Here is a 9,600-nt window from a genome sequence, read left to right as displayed (position 1 = left end):
CCAGTATGATTTACTATTACATTGGATTTTCACGCTTCTTTGCTATCCTCCAATCTGGAACAGTTCTTTGGTCTTTTTGTTTTTCTTTCATAATATTGACATTTTTGGAAAATGCAGGTCTTTTCTGGTAATAGCATGTTCTTTAATTTACATTGTATCTGTTAGTTTTTGCTATGTGGTAAACCACCCCGAAACTTAGCAGCTTAAACCAAAAATTTATTACAACATAAATTTATCATTTCTCACAACTTGGTGGGTCACCTAAATGATTCTTTTGGTTTGGGCCCTCCTGACTGGGACCGAATGCTCTAGGACGTGCTCTCTCACATGTCTAGCAGTTGGATATGAGCCAGGGGGCTAAGGGCGACTTAGCCAAGTATCTTTCATCATTTGCATTAGTGAGCTAACCTGGGCTCACACACACACGGTGGTGGTGGTCATAGTCCTGGAGCTCAGCAGAGGAGCAAGCCCCAGCGCATAAACGTTTTGCAAGCCTTTGCTTGCATCGTGTTTGTTCACGTCCCGTTGGCCAAAGGAAGTCACAAGGCTCGGAGTCAGTGTGGGAGAACACTCGCATGGATCATGGGTAGAAAAAGCAGCATAATTTGTGACCATTTTTATAATCTACCACAGCAGCTAAACACAAGGGATGACGTTTGTTTAAGGAAGAAAATACGCTATTGATGGAAGAAACCGGGAGAAAAGACAAAAGCCTCCAAAACAGTGAGGTATGAACACTTAAATTTATAACCTTAAAAGAATATGAAATCCAAGATGCCACACTACTGTGGGAAAAGGGCTTGTAACACAAGGGGCCTCATAAAGGGTCTGTTACCCTGCTTTTTTTGTTGGTCCAGGGGACAAATTTAAAAGCCTGTAAAGGAATTGTAATGGTCACTCTCTGAAGCCACAATGCAGTGAACAAAAATGCTAAATGATGGAGAATTATGTGTAGAGGAATAGGTCCCTGTTGTAAGATAAATGAGAGAGGTGACGAAGAGTCACCGAGGATCTTTCTACCTCTTGGGGCAGGGACAGGGAGGACCGAGACCGTGAGAAAGATGGGGGCCTACGCCCACTTTATAAGCAGCAGCACCAGCTCCTCCATTACTGCTGAGTGCTGCCAGGCAGCGGTGGAGGCCCTGGAACACCAAATTCACCGTCTTTTCCTCCCAAGAAAATATGGAGACCTAGACTTAGATGTGAAATTGCCAGACTCTCTAAATGTTGGTTTAAGTATTTTTAAGAGCACATGCACATGCTAAATTAGGCTCAAGAACATGAGTTTGAAAACTCAACTTTTGTTTGTTTGTTTGTTTGTTTATTTACTTAGAGAGAGAGAGAAAGAGAGAGAGAAAGCATGAGCGGGGGAGGGAGAGGGGGAGAGGAAGAGAGAGAGAATCCCAAGCAGGCTCCTGGCTGTCAGTGCAGAGCCTGACACGGGGCTCAACCTCACAAACCATGAGATCACGACCTGAGCCAAAATCAAGAGTCAGACGCTTAACCGACTGAGCTACCCAGGCGCCCTGAAATCTCAGCTTTTCTAACCTATAATAAAAAAAAAAAAATCAAACTTCAAGAACAGAAAGATTTTAAATTTTGGATAAATGAAATTCTTATCCAATCCCCTTAGGCACAGTATCTCTCTTAACCTGTGACTATGTAAAATGTAACTTTATTCATGCTCAATAACTACAAGACTTACGATCATATATATAGCATGGATACACCTTTATGCTCAATAACTATCATCTTCAGCATGAAATATCATATACAGCATAGATGATGAAACATTGTAATACTGGCATATGCAGACATTCGAGAGGTAATGGAAAACTGACAAAGAATAAAACCATGGCACACTTTCTGAAATCAAAGGCCTGAATTTATTTCTTACTTAAGTAAGAGAGTTTCACTGGTCAGGCAGCTTTGCTCCCTGAGCAAAACAAGAAGCTGATTTAGGGGATGGGTCTGTTTTGAGGTTACATTGTCAGAGAGGAGAGTAGTCAGTCTTAGAAACAAGTTCAAAGTCAGCAGCTTCCCATTACATGAAGGTAAAAGTGTGAGACTGACACCGATTGGCTGGCTTTCAGAAAGATAAGATAAGGCAGATAGGACAGCTTTATTTCTGGTTCTGGGGTTGGACTGTTACCATGGCTAGAGAAGGGGCTATCTTTCCCTAAGAGTATGAGGGCTCTTTGTGAATTATTGGAATTAATTGTATAGAACTAACGTGGGACACTGCAAAGGTTACATTGGCGGCATGGCCTCACACGGCCACAGATGCTATTGCACAATGGGCTATGAGCTTATTACCACAAGGGGCATGGCTCCTCTGTGAGGTCAAGGCTGCCCAAGTAGAAAGTCAGGGCCACTTCTCATGGCAACCTAAGAAGAGCTCTGTCAATGTACACGGGGGGGATCTTGCTTCTCTGAAAAGTGATGTTCCTACCTTCATGAACTACAAAACCATTAAGTGCAAAAAATGGTATTTCTTTGAAAGCATAGTCTCTCTGATTGCCCCAATACCAAGATAAAAGGGGATAATAAGAGAAAGCATGGGATGCTGAAGAGGAACAGAAGGGGAAAGAAAAAAAAGAAACCAAAGTAAAGGTGGTCTTGTGTCTTATTACAACTACGTTTGGAATCAGAGAACAGATTAAAATTCAAGCAGCTGAATAGTGCTCATTTTTTATATACTTCTATGAAAGACTTTAACTCCCATGATGACTTTTTTCCCCTTATTAATAGTATATCCCTAGCTTCAAATAAATTGGGTTATCCCTTTATAAATATGAAGCCTACATTAGATCTTAAATGAGACTCCCCTGTCCTGGCTTCTCATGTAAAGAGGGTGGCAGGGAGCCTTAGAGAATTGGAAGGTCTCCAAAAAGGGCCATAGGGGGTAGGTAAGACAAGAAGAACCTTACTGGGTGTTCAGTGCCAAATGACAATGCCATGTATTTCAGTCAGTCTTACATCGGTCTGACCCTTGCAGTGGGAAATCTGTCCCTCCTTTCCACAAAACTTATGGGGTGCCAGGAATGCCTTTAAAGCTATGTAACAAGAAAATGTGTTGTTTCCCATAACTGCTCATTCATCCATCCATTCCACAGACATTGATCAGTTTTCAAGCCATAGGCTTCAGAGTAAAATAAAATTCATCCCTGTGCTCAAAGCACCACAATCTTAAAAGGAAAGAAAGACACAGATACATTTATACACCAGGTGAGATAGGATCAGCACCTGAAGGAGGGAGGTATTTGAATAAGTAACACTCCTCCTGTGGGTATGGGGAATTCACTGAGGTGATATGTGAACTGGATCTAGAAGGAAGGGAAAAGGTTTCAAGGGATTTATTAGACATTCATTCTGGGTAAACCATGGGATAAAGGTTCATGGTGGGAAATGGAAATTTAAAAGTTAGTCTGGCCATGGATCTGTCAATAAATTCTTAGTTATGGCACCAAAAGCACAAGCAACAAAAGTAAGAATAGGTTCATTGGACTTCGTCAAAATTAAAACTTCTATGCATGAAAGGGCACTATCATTAAAGTAAAAAGACAACTTGCAAAATGGGGGAAAATACTTGCAAATCATACAGTAAAACCTTGGTTTGCGAGCATAATTTGTTCCGGAAACATGCTTCTAATTCAAAGCACTTGTATATCAAAGCAAATTTCCCCATATGAAATCCTGGAAACTCAGATGATTCGTTCCACGACCCCAAAACATTCATATAAAAATGATCACAACACTGTCATATAATACAAAATAATACATAAAATACAAAATAGAAAGAAAAATAAACAAATCAACCTGCACTTACCTTTGAAAACCTTCGTGGCTGGTGTGAGGGAGACAAGAGAGAGGAGGGTTACTGTGTAGGACGACTTTCATTCTCACTAACGGAATCACTGCTATCTATTGGCTCAATGGAATCTTTTTCTTTTCGTGCAACTTTAACAAAGAACTTATCCAATGACGCTTGCTTTTGCCTCCTTTTGAGGATTTCTCAGAAATGTGACAATGCATTGTCGTGAAAGAGATTCCTCGCTCGCACTGCTGCAGCCTTATTCGGGTGGTGCTTTTCTACACAATTTCGCACTGCTTCCCACATTTCACACATCTCCCTAATCTCGCTTGAAGTGAGGGATTCCTCCGCCTTTTTCCCCTCCTCCTCTGCAGACGAGATCTCCTCCGTAACCTCTTGCTGTAGCTCTCGATGCAGATCCGTCAGTTCGTCAGTGGTCAGCTCCTGGCCATGTTCCTCCACCAGCTCCTGAAGGTCGTCCTTGTTCACCTCCGGGCCCCTGGCCTTCCCCAAGGACACACTTTTAGTGACAACTGGCGGCTCCTGTTCGTGAGCAAGCCCCTCTACGTCATGCCCAAGAACACATTCAGGCCAGTTTTCTCTGAGCAGAATTGAGGGTTCTCTTGGTGACCCATCCCTGGCTTTATCCATGATCTGAGGCAGTTCGCGATGTCAAAATGATCTTTCCGAAACTCTTGGAGGGGAAGATTCGTTCCTTGAGGCGTTCCTTTGGTCGCCTCAAAGCATTGCTGAAATAGTGCTTTGGGGTAAAGCTTTTTAAAGTTCAAAATGACCTGCTGATCCATGGACTGAAGGACTGGAGTGGTGTTGGGAGGAAGGAACTTGACCTTAAAAACTCGAATTCCTCCAGGAAGCGGTCCTCAAAGCCTGGATGATAAACAGGAGCATTATCCATAAGCAGCAAGGCTTTGAGTGGCAGGCTCTTTCCTAAAAGGGATTTCTTCACTGCAGGACCGAAGGCCTCGTTGATCCACTCAACGAACAAGATACGAGTCACCCAAGCCTTGCTGTTGGACCTCCACATAACGTTTAACTGGCTCTTCTGCACCTTGCATTTCTTGAAGGCCCGTGGATTCTCGGAATGATAGACAAGCGGGGGCTTCACTTTAAAATCCCCGCTTACATTAGCACAAAACAGGAAGGTGAGATGGTCTTTCATGGGCTTGTGACGGGGAACTGCTTTCTCTTCTTCTGTAATGTAGGTCCTCTTTGGCATCTTTTTCCAAAAAAGCCCCGTCTTGTTGCAGTTAAACACTTGCTCCAGCAGGTACCGCTCGGAAACCAAGAGCCTCTGGAACTTGGGAGTGAACACCTCTGCTGCCTTAGTGTCTAAACTCGGAACCTTTCCATGCCTCACAACACTATGGATGATACTTCCCTCTTAAAGTTATCAAACCACCCCCTACTTGCCTGGAAGCCTTCTTTGTTTTCTCTTGACATACCTGGCAGTTTACTTATGAGGTCGGCATACAAGGCCTTTGCCTTCTCACACATAAAGTTCTCAGTCACAGCATCACCTGCTAGTTGCTTGTCATTTATCCAAACCAGAAGCAACTTTCTACATCTTCTAGAACATGTGGCCATTGCTTTGATATTCTCATGACTCCTTTTGCTGCATCTAGTCCACTTTTTTCGTCTTTCTTCTTTAATGTTGTACAAATGGTTGACGTACACTTCTTATGAAATCTTGCAATTTTGGCCACTTGCATACCTTATTTGTACTTCTCGATGAATTCCTTCTTAACTTTCATTGTAATCATCTTCTTCTTCTTACCACCTTTCTTTTCAACCTTTTTCTGTATGGGGGCCATTGTATATGCCTGCACAGATGTTGACTCCAGTACATTAATAAACTCTTGTCACAGGCTGTATTTAATGTAACTGGCAATAAGGCAGCAGAGGAAAGGGTCTGTATCTGCAGGCAGCCTGACCTAGAATGAAGCAGAGCATTCCTAAGCTTACTCTTGTCTGGAAAAGCAAAGGACTGTCCATAGGTGCTTTGAAGGGACAGAAAATACACCAGTGCCAGTTGTGGGCACCTTCCAATGTTCTGAAAAATCACTGATTTCTGCCAAACACCGTGGCCTAACACCGTGGCCTGACCTGACACCAAGTGTGGGAGAGGATCTTCCACAATCCCGCAGTGAGACAGAGAGAGAAGAACCACCGGCTCAGTTGTGATCATGTGACATTCGGCATCATATACTACTCGGATTGCAAGACATCACTCATTTATCAAGTTACAATTTATTCGAAATGTTTGCTCATTCTGCATAACACTCACACAAGTTACTCACAATCCAAGGTTTTACTGTACCTAAAAACAGTCTTATGTCCAGAATGTAATTAGAACTCTTAGAACATAATACAAAAAGAGGATCCTAAGGGCAAATGAGCAAAAGGCTTGAATAGACATTTCTCCACAAAAGATACACAAATGGCCCATAAGCACATGAAAAGGTGCTTAATATCAATGGTCATTAAGGAATTGCAAGTCAAAACCACAAGGAGATACCACTTCACATGCACTAGGACGGCTATAATCAAAAAACAGAAAATAACAAGTGTTGGCAAGGATGTGGAGATATCGGAACCCTCATATGTTGCTGGTGGGAATGTAAAATGGTGTAGCCCCTATGTAAAACAGTGTGGTAACTCCTCAGAAAGTTACAAATAGAGTTACCATATGACCCAGCAATTCCAATCCTAGGTATCTACCCAAAAGAATTGAAAGCAGGTATTCAAATAAAAACTTGTGCGTCAATATTTATAGCAGCACTATTCATGATCACCAAAAGCTAGAAACAACTGAAAGGTTCATTCACTGATAAATGGATAAACCATATGTAGTACATTATACAATGGAATATTATTAAATAGCCACAAAATATATACCCTTACAGAGGTAATCTTAGGAAGTTTTTAAGAGTAACATAGCAGTTCAGTATGTGAGAAAGAGTCTGGGTAATTGTAAATAAATTACTGAAGGAGGAATGGTGACAGGGAGGTCAGATGCAAATGATTCAAGAGATGATGAGGGTTTGAATTAAGGCATAGCAGAAGAGGTGGAGAAAAGAGGCTGGCATGAGATAAGCTTTTTTTTAAGGTTTATTTTTTGAGAGAGGGAAAGTCGGGGAGAGAGAGAGGGAGAGAGGGAGGGAGGGAGAGGGAGAGAACGTGAGCAGGGGAGGGGCAGAGAAGAAGAGAGAGAATCCCAAGCAGACCGCCCCATCAGCACAGAGTACGACATGGGGCTTGATCCCATGAACTGTGAGATCATGACCTTAGCCAAAACCAAGAGTTGGATGTTCAACCAACTGAGCATCCAGGTGCCCCAAGATAAACTTTTGAAACAGAATGGGCAGAAGTTCACGATTGGCTATAATGGTGAGAGATTATAAGGAGTTGGGGACACAGTGCTGGTAGAAGGAGATGGTAGTATTACGAACAGTTAGTGATATATCATGCACACAGGTGTGAGGGGAGTCCTAATCCTTAAGCATCTGCACAATGGGGGAAGGTGTGCAGACAATGGATTAGAAGCATGATTGTGAGATCTGGGCAAAGACTGAGCATATATATATATATATATATGTGTGTGTGTGTGTGTGTGTGTGTGTGTGTGTGTATACACACACATATATATATAATTTTTCTTTCTTTCTTTCTTTCTTTCTTTCTCTCTTTCTCTCTCTCTCTCTCTCTCTCTCTCTCTCTCTCTCTCTCTCTTGCTTTCTTAGACTGAGCTTTTAGAAGGCTAAGAAACAATTGCCTCTTTTGGCCAATCCCAAGGAAAGGGGTTCCATTCTGGGCCTATGCATCTCATCACTTTCCAGGTCAGTGATCATAAGTTTTTTCGAATGAACAGCAACAGTCTCAGAAGCTCTAAGAGTGAACCCTAACTGTGGCTACAGCTGGAAGAATAGTGCCAAAAAGATAATAATTTCTGGACATATAGAAAAAGTGAAGCAGGCTGGGGAGAATGAGCAAGGCGTCACTTGGGGTCATTCAGTTGGGGTCATTCAAGAGATGCAGAGTGCCTGAAACGGCTAGAAAGTCGGCAGGAGGTGCGGAAAGAAAACAACTGGTCATAAGTGGGTTTTCTGAGGTCAAACAGATGGGATTTAGTGAACGGATGTAGAGTGGTGAGAAAGATCATGAAAGGCCGGGCCAAACAAGTGGAGGGTGGAAGGCAGATTGTGGATACATGGGGAACAGACATGAAACAGGTCTCAAGCAGGCACAATCCTTGCTGGAGAAGATGAGCATATACTGATATAGAGAGTTAGCTTTCTATAAAGAGAGTGAACAAGTGTAGATGTGATGGTTAAACCTCGGTGGGGACGATTAAAGAGAGCAAGATGGGGGAACCCTAGCCATGACGTGGGGAAAGGGCCATTCTGGCTAGAAGTGTCTCAGTGTGTAGAGGACGGTGGGTTGACCACACATGTCTACCAGAGAGAATCAAGGATGCCCTCCTGGCCCAAGCATTAGTCTGCATTTCTATCACTAAAGTATTGGAGTCATGCTTTCTTCCACAGCCAGCAATGTTCTATGGTCAAAGGCCCCATTAGGACAGTGGCACTCAGGCTTTTCTTGTTTTCTTTACAGGAGCATTTGCAGAGTGCACGACTACTACGGGACAGCATGTCAGCCAACAAAAGCGAACCACAGCAGCTCCACCGGCCGCCCCATTTCTTTGGTGAAAAATGCCAGTTAGGTCCTCTGGCTGAGCCAGGAGAAAACAATGATTCAACGCAAGGCCCTTCACTTCAGAAAACATCGATACCAGACTCAATAAACCCTTATAAGATCAAACATTTTTGTGGTTCACAAGCACTGAAAGAGAAGTCCATCTGTCTCCACACGCCAGGCCTGGCTCCTTTCAATTCATTCTTCAAACTGTAGCCAGAAGATGTGAACTCCGTTTTGTTATTTTTGGTGTTATTGCAGTGTCTAGCATTGTGTTTAGTAATAATTAGAGGTAAATAAATGTTTAAGTATTGAAAAAAATCAATTTTGATCTTTTACTCACTTTAACCCTTTAATGGCTCCTCAGGACAAAGTCCAAATTGAATGTGGTTTGCAGGGCAGTGAATAATCTAGAACTGGCCTACCTTCCTGGAATCTGTTGAGACCACTCTCTTGTATTTCAGAGAGTGGTCTAAACCAAGCTTGCAAAGGCAGACTGGCATTAGACTGCTTGGTTTCCTATAAGCCACATTCGATGCCTCACTCCCTGATTTCAAAAGTCCAATGCCTCATACCATAACCCAATTCCACTCCTAGGAATCTCCTCAACATATGTTGTTGTTCACTAGAGCCATGCACAACGATGTTCACAGCAGCACTGTGTACCATCATTCCAAATGGGAAACAACCCAGATCATCCACATGAACATGAATAAATGTGGGATCCCCTTAAAGGGCAATACTGTGCAGCCATGAGACAAAAGTAACTATAGCTATATGCGACAACATGAATGAGTCCCACAAACATAACACCGGGAAGGAAAGCAGGTATAGAAGGCCAGGTGCTATCTTAGTCCAAGTATATAAAGTATAAAAATAGTCAAAAACGAAACTATGATGTTACAAGTTTGGACAGGGTTACCCTTCTGAAGAAGAAGGGCAGGTCCCTCTCCGGAATGGGACACAGGGAGGCTTCTAAGGGACAGGTAACACTGTTTCTTGATCCCAGCGAAAGTTGCATGGGTGTTTACTTTGTGAAAATGTGTCAATCTGCACACTTAGGATTTACGCAC

General features: G+C 42.7%; 1 long non-coding RNA gene across 1 annotated transcript; it reads left to right on the top strand.

Annotated features, from left to right (window-relative positions):
- Nucleotides 1-450: 450 nt before the first annotated feature.
- Nucleotides 451-8,842, top strand: LOC128773858 (uncharacterized). The gene is made up of 3 exons (XR_008418325.1): nt 451-728; nt 7,576-7,671; nt 8,450-8,842. It is a non-coding gene; the product is annotated as an uncharacterized LOC128773858 (long non-coding RNA).
- Nucleotides 8,843-9,600: the final 758 nt, after the last annotated feature.

The sequence above is a fragment of the Panthera pardus genome, unplaced genomic scaffold (assembly GCF_024362965.1).
Source record: "Panthera pardus isolate Hobbes unplaced genomic scaffold, ASM2436296v1 HiC_scaffold_27, whole genome shotgun sequence".
Classification (NCBI taxonomy): domain Eukaryota; kingdom Metazoa; phylum Chordata; class Mammalia; order Carnivora; family Felidae; genus Panthera; species Panthera pardus.
This window is presented reverse-complemented; position numbering and strand designations above follow the sequence as displayed.